Below are 12,775 nucleotides of genomic sequence, written 5' to 3' on the forward strand. Positions count from 1 at the left end.
TGTTAGTTCTCAGTGCAGTAGCTATCATGTTGTAGGCACTCAAATTTTAGTTTTCTTTCTTTTTTTTCTTCATTGAACTGTTTTAAGTATTTAATGATAGTGACTGTAAAATCACTTTGTGAACCACAAAAAGTTATTTCAAATATTGTTCATGTTTGTGTTAAAAACAGTCAAACTAATTTTGATTATGTTGGTTTAAGGGGAAAAAATAGGGACATGAGAAAATGGAGAAAGTCTGAATAATTTTTGTTGAGCAATACCATGTGCCAGCCACTATGCTCAACACTTTACATATAGTAATCCATTTAATCTTTACAATAACCCTATGAAGCACATACTTCCTCTGAAGGATTATTTCTTAGTTTTTTAATTGTAGTTTCCTTACCTCCACCCTTTCTAAATAAGCCTCAGGAATGGGGCTAATACACTTTAATGCAGATTTCAAACTTTGTATAGAATATGAAGAAGAATAATTATTTTATTTCTAAGCGCTCATCTTAGTATTTGGGGACTGTGTACTTTAGGTTAAGTCTTTGTTTTTTCAGCAAACCTTAGTGGTGATATTTATAGGCATACATTGGAGACATTGCAGGTTTGGTTCCAGACCACCACAATAAAGAGAATACTGCAATAAAGTGACTCACCTGAATTTTTATATCCCACTGCATATAAAATTTATATTTATACTATAGTCTACTAAGTGTGCAATAGCATTATATCTAAAAATGTACTTTTTTTTTTTTTTTTGCGCCACGCTGCGAGGGCTGCGGGATCTTAGTTCCCTGACCAGGGATTGATCCCTGGGGCCACAGCAGTGAAAGCACCGAGTCCTAACCACTGGACCGTGAGGGAACTCCCAAAAATGTACATATCTTAATTAAAAAATACTTTATTGCTAGAAAATGGTAAACATCACCTGAGCCTTCAATGAGTTGTAATCTTTTTGCTGGTGGAGAGTCTTACCTCAGTGTTTATGGCTGCTGACTGATCAGGGTGACAGTTGCTGAAGCTTAGGGTGGTGGTGATGGTTTCTTAAAATAAGACAACAATGAAGTTTGCCACATCAATTGACTCTTCCTTTTACGAATGACTTCTCTGTACTATGCAATGCTGTTTGCTAGCATTTTACCCACAGTAGAATTTCTTTCAAAATTGTCGTCAATCCTCTCAAACCCTGCCACTGCTTTATCAACTAAGTTTATGCAATATTCTAAATCCTTTGTTGTCATTTCAACAATCTTCACAGCCTGTTCACCAGGAGTAGATTCCACCTCAAGAAACCACTTTCTTTGCTCCTCCATAAGGAGTAACTCCATATCTGTTCGAGTTTTATCACGAACCCGTCAAAGTCATCTATGAAGGTTGGGAACAAACCTCTTCCAAACTCCTGCTAATGTTGAAATTTGACCTCTTCCCATGAAGCACAAATATTCTTTTTTTTTTTTTTTTTTTTTGCCACACCACGTGGCTTGTGGGGTTTTCATTCTCCAACTAGGGATCGAACCCGGGCCCTTGGCAGTGAGAGCATGGAGTCCTAACCCCTGGACCGCCAGGGATTTACCCACAAATATTCTTAATGGCATCTAGAATGATGAGTCCTTTCCAGAAGGTTTTCAATTGACTTTGCCCAGATCCATCAGAGGAATAACTATCTATTGCATCTATAGCCTTACAAAATGTATTTCTTAAATAATAATGAAGCTGCACACCCAGATAGGGACTTGAACCCACTGTCTTTTAATTGTGATCACACACTTGGTCTCAGGACTTAATGAAGCTCAGGTTCTTCATGTCTCATCACAGAAAGAATTCCGTGAGAGACAAAGTGATAGATAAGGAGTGGATTTATTTAGAGATACACTTTCCATAGACAGAATGTGGTCCATCTCAAAAGGCGAGAATGGTCTTGGGAGAAACACACTCCACAGACAGAGTGTGGGCCATCTCAGAAGGCAAGAGGCCCTAAAACATGGGGTGGTTAGTTTTTATGGGCTGAATAATTTCATAGGCTAACGAGTGGGAGGATTATTCCAACTATTTTGGGGAAGGAGTGGAGAGTTCCAGGAATTGGGCCACTGCCCACTTTTTGACCTTTTATGGTTAGCCTCCAAACTGTCTTGGCACCAATGACACTGTAAGTGTGGCACTTAGATGCTAATGTATTATAGTGAGCATATAATGAGGCTCAAGGTGCACTGGAAGTCTGCTATCTTCTGCTGTCTTGGACCTAGTTGATTCTAACCAGTTTATGTCATATCCTCAAGGGCTATGTCCTTTTTTTTTTCTTTTGGCTGCGCCCCACGGCATGTGGGATATAGTGCCCTGACCAGGGATCGAACCCATGCCCCCTGCATTGGAAGCGTGGAGTCTTGACCACTGGACTGCCAGGGCAGTCCCTATGTCATTCTTTTAGAGGTTGTTCCCTGCCCCCTTCCCTTCTATTTCAATAAGACCTGAAAGTCAGAATTACTCCTTGATCCATGAGCTGCAGAATGGATGCTGTGTTAGCAAGCATGAAAACAACATTAATCTGGTTGTACATCTCCATCAGAACTCTTGGGTGACCAGGTACATTGTCAGTGAACAGCAATATTTTGAGAGGAATCTTTTTTTCTTATCTCAACAGTGGACTTAAAATATTCAGTAAACCATGTTGTAAACAGATGTGCTGTCATCCAGGCTTTGTTGTTCCATTTACAGAGCACAGGCAGAGTAGACTTAGCATAATTCTTTTTTTTTTTTTTAATATTTATTTATTAATTTGGCTGCACCGGGTCTTAGTTGCAACACGCGGGGTCTTTGTTGCAGCACGCAGGCTCTTTAGTTGTGGCGTGTGGGATCCAGTTCCCCGACCAGGGATCGAACCCGGGCCCCCTGCATTGGGAGCACGGAGTCTTGACCACTGGACCACCAGGGAAGTCCTGACTTAGCATAATTCTTAAAGGTTCTAGGATTTTCAAAATGGTAAATGAGCATTGGTTTTAACCTAAACTTGAAACTGTGCACCTCAGATTGGGACTTGAACCCACGTGCTGGGACTTGAACCCAGCCTAAACCCAGATTGGGACTTGAACCCATGTGTCCAGGACTTGAACCTGGCCAAAACACTGATTGGGATTTGAACCCACGGTCCTTTAATTAGAATCACTCACCTGGTGTCTGGACTTACTGAGGCTCAGGTTCTTTGTGTCTCAGTGCAGAAGGAATTCAGTGAGAGGCAAAGTAATAGGCAAGAAGTAGATTTATTAATATAGGACGCTTGTGAGAGATGCAAGCGGTCAGGCAAGGAGGCTCTGCCCCAAGGATTAAGTGGGCTACAATTTTATAATAAAAGGAAAGTAGGGGAGGGGAAAAGACAGCCTTCTTCGAGTAGACCTCAGGCTTACATCACTAGCTCCTCCTTCGTATTGGGCAGGACAGTGTCTGACCCTATGAGGTCAAACTGGGACTGTCATAGCGCTTATTCAAATCAGTAGAAGGGTGGTAACATTTTTCTTTCACCTAATGACCTGGGTCATATCTCCTGCTTTTATTTATCGCTTTATAGTTAACCAAGGCTGCTGTGTTCCACAACATTCCGATAGCTTTCTTGAGCAATCATTAACTTACAGTGGTCTCCCAAAGTTTCCTAGGTTTCCCTCTCTATCTATAATCCCATACTGGGACTTCTACAACTACCTGTATAACTATCCTATCCTATCCCTATCAAAGTCACAGGCTGCATTGAAACCAAGCAGGACCTTGTGGGGCCTTCCTGGGTACAAAAGCCCCTCTGTGCCCCCTGTTTCTTGTTTGTAGAGAAATGTTTTAGTCTCCTAGGCCTTCCCTGAGTTCCACAGAGCAGACTCAAGCAGTTAGTAATTAGAGAAGTGAGGGAATGCAGAAACAAAGGAAAAGCAGTCAAGCAAGAAAAGTAATGATAGCTTAAACAATAGTTCAGCTATAAAACAGAATCACGGGCTTTGCTGGTGGCGCAGTGGTTAAGAATCTGCCTGCCAATGCAGGGGACACGAGTTCGAGCCCTGGTCCAGGAAGATCCTACATGCCGTGGAGCAACTAAGCCCGTGTGCCACAGCTACGGAGCCAGTGCTCTAGAGCCCGCGAGCCACAACTACTGAAGCCCGCATGCCTAGAGTCCGTGCCCCACAACAAGAGAAGCCACTGCAATGAGAAGCCCGCGCACCTCAGCGAAGAGTAGACCCTGCTCGCCACAACTAGAGAAAGCCCATGCAGCAACAAAGACCCAACTTAGCCATAAATAAATAAATAAATAAATTAAAAAAAACAGAATCACAGGACTCCTAGTTCCTCCTCAAGAGATATACATAACAATCTGATGCATATCTTTGAGTTGTTCTGCAGAAAATAAAACCCCCACCCAGGTGGAGGTGACTGCATGCTGACCACAAGCGCTAGACCACAGACTGGTTAGAACTAGAAAGTTGATGATTAAAATTTCCAAAATGTCATCCTGTTTTCTCATTTTCAACGAACCAGAAGAAAGTCCATGAGCTGATCTTGCACCCTGCAACCCTCACCCCTAATGTTGCCTTTAAAAACCTTTCCCTGAAAGCCATCAGGGAGTTCAGGTCTTTTGAGCATGAGTTACCTGTTCGCCTTGCTTGGCACCCTGCAGTAAATGCTGTACTTTCCTTCACCACAACTTAGTGTCAGTAGATTGGCTTTGCTGCCTATTGGACAAGTGGACCTGAGTTCGGTTTGGTAATAGCCCCTAACAAGAGAGTCAGCCTGTCCTTTGAAACTTTGAAGCCAAACTTTGACTTCTCTCTAGCTATGAAAGTCCTAGAAGTCATTTTCTTCTAATAGAAGGCTATTTTGTCTACATTGAAAATCTGTTGTTTAGTGTAGCCACCTTTATTAATTGTCTAAGCCACATCTTCTGGATAACTTGCTGCAACTTCTACATCAGCACTTGCTACTTCACCTTGCACTTTTATGTTATGGAAATGACTTCTTTCCTTAAACCTCATGAACCAACCTCTGCTAGCTTCAAACTTTTCTTCTGCAGCTTCCCTACTCCTCTTAGCCTTCATAGAATTGAGTAGAGTTCGGGCCTTGCTCTGGAGTAGGCTTTGGCTTAAGAGAATGTTGTGGCTGGTTTGATCTTCTACCCAGACCACTTAAACTTTCTCCATATCAGCAGTAAGGCTGTTTCACTTTCTTATCATTTGTGTGTTCACTGGAGTAGCACTTTTAATTTCTTTCAAGAACTTTTCCTTTGCATTCACCACTTGGCTAACTGTTTCATGCATAAGGCATAGCTTTTGGCTTATCTCAGCTCTTGACATGCCTTCCTCACTAAGCTTAATCATTTCTAGCTTCTGATTTAAAGTGAGAGACGTGACTCTTCCTTTCACTTGAACACTTAGAGGCCAGTGTAGGGTTATTAATTGGCCTAATTTCAATATTGTTGTGTCTCAGAGAATAGGGAAGCCCTTGAAGAGGGAAAGAGATGGGGGAACAGCTGGTTGGTGGAGTGGTAAGAACAAAGCAACATTTATCAAATTTGCCGTGTTATATGGGCATGGTTTGTGGTGCCCCAAAATAATTACAATAGTAACATCAAAGATCACTGATCACAGACCACCATAACAAATATAATAATAATGAAAAAGTGAAGCACAATAAAGTGAGGTGTGTTTGTACTTTCCACTTCCTTCTCTAGGTGTACGTTAGCTACCCCCAATATATTAGGTTCTTCCGTTTTATGAAATTGATCAGAGCAATAAATTCATTTATTGCCTATGGCACATCAGTTTTTTCCAACAAATATCACCAATAAGGCTTGAATTGATTTTTGTTGTTTTTCTTTGGCCACACAGCATGTGGGATCTTAGTTCCCCCACCAGGGATCAAGCCGGTGCCCCCTGTAGTGGAAATGCAGAGTTCCAACCACTGGACCACCAGGGCAGTCCCAAGCTTGAATTGATTTTTGAAAGAAGAGAAAAGCAGCAGACTGTTTGAACTAGGATTTAAAATATTTCTCACTCAGTAATTTATATTTATCAGGTTTAGACCTATTTTGATTAGTTCTCTCTCTTTTTTTTTTAATTGTGGTAAAATACACAATGTAGAATTTACCACCTTAACCTTTTATAAGTCTACAGTTCAGTAGTATCAAACATATTCACATTGTTGTGCAACCAATCTCCAGAACTCTTCTCATCTTGCAAAACTGAAACTCAGCACCCATTAAACAACTCCCCATTCCTCCCTCCCCATAGTGCTTGGCAACCACAATTCTGTTTTCTGTTTCTGAATTTGACTCTTCTAAGTACTTAATATAGATGGAATCACAGAGTATTTGTCCTTTTGTGCATGGCTTATTTCACTTAGCATAAGGTTCATATATGTTGTAGCATGTGTCAGAATTTCCTTCCTTTTTAAGGCTGAATAATATTCCATTGTATGTGTATATCACATTTTGCTTACCCGTTCACTTGCATTTTTTCCATCTTTTGGCTATTGTGGATAATGCTGCTATGAACCTGCTTTCAATTCTTTTTTTTTTTCCCAGTCTTATTGAGATATAATTGACATACAGCACTGTATAAGTTTAAGTTGTACAGCGTAGTGATTTGATTTACATACGTCATGAAATTATTATCACAGTAAGTTTAGTGAACATCCATTACCATGTAGATACAAAATTAAAGAAATAGAAAAAAATTTTTTTCCTTGTGATGAGAACTCTTAGGATTTACTCTCTTAACAACTTTCATATATAACATACAGCAGTGTTCATTATATTTATCATGTTGTACATTACATCCCTAGTACTTATTTATCTTATAGCTAGAAGTTTGTACCTTTTGATTGCCTTCATCCAATTCTCCCTCCTCCCCCTCCCCACCTTGGTAACCACAAATTTGATCTCTTTTTCTATGAGTTTGTTTGTTTGTTTTTGAAGTATAATTGACCTACAACACTATGTTAGTTCCTGTTACACAGCATAGCAATTTGATATTTCTATATATTTCAAAATGATCACCATGCTAAGTCTAGTTATGATATGTCACCAAAGATATTACATAGATATTGAATACATTCCCCAGACTGTACATTTCATACCCATACTCATTTATTTTGCAACTGGAAGTATGTACCTCTTAATTTCCTTCACCTATTTCTTTTCTCCCCCCAGCCGCCATTCCCTCTGGAAACCACTTATTTGTTCTCTGTATCTATAATTCTGTTTTGTTTTGTTTACTCATTTGTTTTGTTTTTTAGATCCCACATATACGTGAAATCATTCTTCTTTTGATCTTTTGCATCGTAATTTGATGACTACTGTTCTGTTTGGATTCCTTTCTCTTTTTTTGTGTGTGGTTTTATTATAGATTTTTGGCTTGTGGTTACCATGGGGTTTATTTATTTTTTTATATCTTTTTTAAAAAAATATATTTATTTATTTTATTTTTCTGCATTGGGTCTTTGTTGCTGCGTGTGGGCTTTCTCTAGTTGCAGCAAGTGGAGGCTACTCTTCATTGTGGTGCGCAGGCTTTTCATTGTGGTGGCTTCTCTTGTTGTGGAGCATGGGCTCTGGTTGCGTGGGCTTCGGTAGTTATGGCATGTGGGCTCAGTCGTCATGGCTTGTGGGTTCTAGAGTGCAGGCTCAGTAGCTGTGGCGCACGGGCTTGGTTGCTCTGCAGCATGTGGGATCCTCCCAGAGCAGGGCTCGAACCTGTGCCCCCTGCATTGGCAGGCGGATTCTTAACCACTGTGCCACCAGGGAAGTCCCTACCATGACGTTTATATATAGCTATATATCTATATGTATGTGATTATTTTAAGTTACTGATCTCTTAAATTCAGATGCATTTTAACAGCCCTGCATTTTTACTCCCCCCCACTGCCCACCCATGTTTGCTGGTTTTGACATCATATGCTACATCTGGGTGTATCCCTTAACTACTTATTGTGCATACAGATGATTTTAGTACTTTTGTCTTTTAACTCTTTTACTAGCTTTACATGTGGTTGGTTTACTACCTTTACCAATGAGATTTTTCTTTTTGTAGTTTTTATATTTCTAGTTGTGGACTTTTTTTTTTTTTTTTTACTTAGAGAAGTCCGCTAAACATTTCTGTAAAGTTGGTTTGGTGGTGCTGAACTCTTTGAGCTAGCTTTTTCTTGTCTGTAAACTTTAGATTTCTCCATCAAATCTGAATGAAAGCCTTGCAAAGTAGAGTATTCTTGGTTGTAGGTTTTTCCTTTTCATCACTTTAAATATATTGTGCCACTCCCTCTAGCCTGCAGAGTTTCTGCTGAAAAGACAGCTGATAGCCCTATGGGAGTTCATCTGAAACTTGTTGCTTTTGCATTGCTGCTTTTAATATTCTGTCTTTATCTTTAATTTTTGCCATTTTGATTACAATGTGTCTGCGTGTTGTCCTCTTTGGATTGATCCTCTTGAGACTCTCTGTGCTTCCTGGACCTGGATGTCTGTTTTCTTTTCCAGGTTAGGGAAGTTTTCAGGTATTTTATCTCGAAATATGTTCTCTGTCCTTTTCTTTCTCCTTTCCTTCTGGGACCCCTACAATGTGAATGTTAGAATGCTTGATGTTGTCTGAGAGGTCTTTTAAGCTGTCCTCATTTCTTTTTTCTTTTTTCTTTTTTCTGTTCAGCTTCAGTGATTTTCACTACTCTGTCTTCCAGCTTGCTGATCCATCCCTCTGTATCATCTAATCTACTGTTGATTCCTTCTAGTGTATTTTTTATTTTATTTATTGTATTCTTCAACTCCATTTGGTTCTTCTTTATATTCTCTAACTCTTTGTTAAAAACTTCTAACTTCTGACTCTTTTCATCCAATCTTCTCCTGAGTTCTTTGAACATTTTTACGATCATTACCTTGAACTCTTTATTAGGTAGATTGCTTATCTCCACTCACTTAGTTCTTCTGGAGATTTATCTTGTCCCTTCATTTGGAACATATTCTTCTGTCACCTCATTTTGCCTAATTTGCTGTTTTTATTTCTGTATATTTGGTAGATTGGTTATGTTTCCTGATCTTGGAGAAGTGGCCTTTTGTAGGAGACATCCTATGCATCCCAGTAGTGCACTTCCCTCTGGTCACCAGAGCTATGTGCGTGGGTCCTTCTGTTGTGGTGGGTTGACTACTATGGGTGGTCTGGTAGGTGTGGCTGGCCCCCTCTCTGGTTGGTTGCCAGGCCCTGACTTGTGCAGAGGCTACTGGCTGCTGGTGTGTGGGGCCGGGTCATGAGGAGGCTGGCTCTGGGGCCCCAGGGGTCCTGGGGCTAGTGCTGGCACACTGATGGGCAGAGCCATGTTCCAGGGTGGGTGGTTGTGGGGCTGGGGGTCCTGGATCTAGTGTTGGCCTGCCTGTGGGTAGGGCTAGTTCCTGACAGAGCTGGCTGTGGGGTCTGGGGTGTCCCAAGCTGGTATTGGCCCACTGGTGAGTGGGGCTGGATCCTGGGGCAGCCAGCTGAGGCGTCCAAGGTGTCGCAGAGCTGTTGTCAGCCTGCTAGTGGGTAGGACCAAGGCCCAGGGGCGTGGGGGTGGGCAGGTTCCTGATATGGTTGACTGTGGGGTCCTGGGTATCTTGAAGGTGGTGTCAGCCTACTGGTATTGGATTCCTCTGCTGGTGCCTGCCCACTGGTGGGAGAGGCTGGTCCTGAGGCTACTGCTGGCCCACTGGTGGGTGAGGCTGTGTCCCAGTGTCTCTGGCCAGCCTACTGGTGGGTTGGTCTGTGTTCCTGCTTGGCTAGCTGCTGGACTGAGGTGTCCCAGTACTGGTGCTGATAGGCTGGTAGGTGGGGTTGGGTCTCGGCATTAATAAGCTGAAGGGTGGATTCCAAATTGGCGTTTGCCAGCACCAATGTCCACATGGTAGAATGAGCTCCCCAAAATGTCTGCTGCCAGTGTCTTTGTCCCCAGGATGAGCTCCAATTGTCTCCTGCCTCTCCAGGAGGCTCTCCAAGATCAGCAGGGGGTTCTGACCCAGGCTCTTTTCAAATTACTGCTTCTGCGCTGAGTCCTGGAGTGTGTGAGATTTTGTGTGTGCCCTTTGAAAGTGGAGTCTCTATTTCCCACAGCCCTCTGCCTCTCCTGAAAGTAAGCCCCACTGACCTTCAAAGCCAAATGTGGGGCTTGTTGTCCCGGTGCAAGACCCAGGCCTGGAGAGCTGGTTGTGGGCCTTGGACTCCTTGTTCCTTGAGAAGAACCTATTCAATTGTAGTTGTCCTCCCACCTGTGGTTTGCCTACCTGGGGATATGGGTTTTTACTATACCATGTCACCACCCCTCGTACCCGTCTTTTTGTGGTTCCTTCTTTATTTCTTTAGTTGTAGAAGATCTTTTCTCCTGGTCTTCCAGTTTTTCTCATCAGTATTTCCTCTGTAAATAGTTGTTATTTTGGTGCACCCGTGGGAGGAGGTGAGTTCAGGATCTTCCTACTTCACCATCTTGGCCAGTCCTCTCAGTTCTTTTGGATATATACCCATAAGTGGAATTGCTGGATCATATGATAATTCTGTCTTTAATTTTTTTGAGGAATTGCCTTACCATTTTCTGTAGTGGCTGCACCATTTTACATTCCCAGTAGGAGTTCCAGTTTCTTCACATCCTCATTCACAACTGTTATTTTCTGTTTTTTTTTTTTTTTTGATAGTATCCATCCTAATGGGTGTTTTCAATTTTCAGTTTGGTTTTGATTTGCATTTCCCTAAAGACTTGTGATGTTGAGCATCTTTTCATTTGCTTATTGGCCATCTGTATATCTTCTTTGGAGAAATGTCTATTGTCCTTTGTGCACTTTTCAATCACTTGTTGTTAACTTGTAGGAGTTATTTATATATTCTAGATATTAACTCCATATCAGATAAATGATTTGCAAATATTTTCTCCCATTCTGTGGGTTGTCTTTTCACTCTGTTGACTGTGTCTTTTGATGCTCTGAAGTTCTCTGTTTAAAAATTTTTATTATTTATTATTTAAGACATTTAAGAAGAATAATACAATAAGGATCCTTGTATCTACTATCCAGCAAATTAAATATTACTAAATAAGTTGAAGGCTCCTGGTTTTCCCCTTCTTGATCACAAGTCCCTTGCCATCCCTCAAAGGTAACCGCTAATGAATTTGATGTTACTCCGACTAGTTTATATTCCTACCTCAGCCTGTTAGTGTATTAGAAGCTTACCATGACAGAGGTAAAAATACTGCAAAGGTCCTGTGGAAGGCTGGGATGGGAAGGGTTATTTCTTAGATTTTTTTTTTTAAAGTTGAAAGCCCAGTTCGGCACCGTCAGACAGTTTTATATAATAGGTGCACAGAAATATTTGTTGAATGACTATTTGGTACCCAGGTACTTTTTTTTTAAATTTTATTTTATTATTTACTTTTGGCTGCGTTGGGTCTTCGTTGCTGTGCACGGGCTTTCTCTAGTTGCGGTGAGCGGGGGCTACTCTTTGTTGCAGTGTGCGGGCTTCTCATTGCGGTGGCTTCTCTTGTTGCGGAGCACGGGCTCAGTAGTTGTGGCGCACGGGCTTAGTTGCTCCGCGGCATGTGGGATCTTCCTGGACCAGGGCTTGAACCCGTGTCCCCTGCATTGGCAGGCGAATTCTTAACCACCGCGCCACCAGGGAAGCCCAGTACCCAGGTACTTTTGATTGAAGATAATTAAAGTACCAATATTACATCGTTTTGAAGTGAATGCTACGTATCTTTTGAGTTAGTATTATTATGTGTTTTACCAATAAATAGACAGCTATGGCAGAGTAAATGTTTTCTTAGAAGTAGTGAAACTGAGGGGCAAACTTGGGTTTGGAGCATTTAGCTGTAAATGCATATAGTGCATTTAGCTGCCTCTGTTAATTGAGACTTGTAGACAAGACAAGCAGAATAAGAGAATGGAGAAGCATTACATTCCTGGTTTAAGAAAATGAGTTGTAAGTTCTGAAAAAAGGGGTGATTCTGGTCAGGTCTGACTCTGGGCAAGGACCTGTTGAAACAAATAGTATGATGTTCACAGGGTAGAAGTGAAGAACCTGACCTCCATTATAAGCTGAAAATGAAATCCTTCTCTAGTGAGGCCATACTGGGAGCAGCAGCAGCTGCTACTGCTATACTGCCGCCTGAATTTGGTGGCTATGTGAGGTGGCCAGAGCAGGAAATGATTCCGTGGCAGTAGGCATGTATAGAGAAGGACTTGTTCTGGCTCTGGCCAAGTGGTTACACAGGTTGTGGGTGTCACTTTAAACATACAAAGACCTGCTGGCTGGAGGAGGAGCAACTTCCTGAGGATCAGGTGCACATCTGAAGGGATGAGCTCATCCTTCTAACCAGACCTGCTCTAGATGCTGAGTGAATGTTTTCCTAATTGCAAGTCCTGCAGCTGGGAGAAGCAGGAAATGGTTGAAGCTTCAGGCACTTTGTGAGTAGCAAAAAAACAGAAGCAATTTTGGGACTCTTTTGAAATGTGTGGTTGTGAATATCAAGTTGAAGGTGACACATGTGCACATTCATTTTTTCTCTAAGTTGAGGTTTGCAGTAAAGTGTGTCGATGGTTGAGGAAAGCTTTGGTGGTTTTAACTTTATTCTAGTGATTCGTTTTGAGGTGACTTAATAGTTTATTCCTATACTGTCTTTTTTGATTTTGCTTCTTTGGGCAACAAAAATCCTGGGGGTTCCTTTTTAATTTCCAAGGATCTCTATGGCTTTTTTAAAGCTTTAGTTAATGGGACTTACCCGCTTTTTAAGTCCCCTGTGCTGGCTTTCAGAGCCCTATGCA

The 12,775-nt window shown here is 41.6% G+C and overlaps 1 protein-coding gene across 6 annotated transcripts in view; it reads left to right on the forward strand.

The window, feature by feature from the left end:
• The window catches only part of USP54 (ubiquitin specific peptidase 54), a 149,762-nt gene that overhangs the window by 18,245 nt on the left and 118,742 nt on the right, over positions 1-12,775 (forward strand). The window lies entirely within an intron of this gene.

Source organism: Eubalaena glacialis, chromosome 1, assembly GCF_028564815.1.
Source record: "Eubalaena glacialis isolate mEubGla1 chromosome 1, mEubGla1.1.hap2.+ XY, whole genome shotgun sequence".
Taxonomy (NCBI): domain Eukaryota; kingdom Metazoa; phylum Chordata; class Mammalia; order Artiodactyla; family Balaenidae; genus Eubalaena; species Eubalaena glacialis.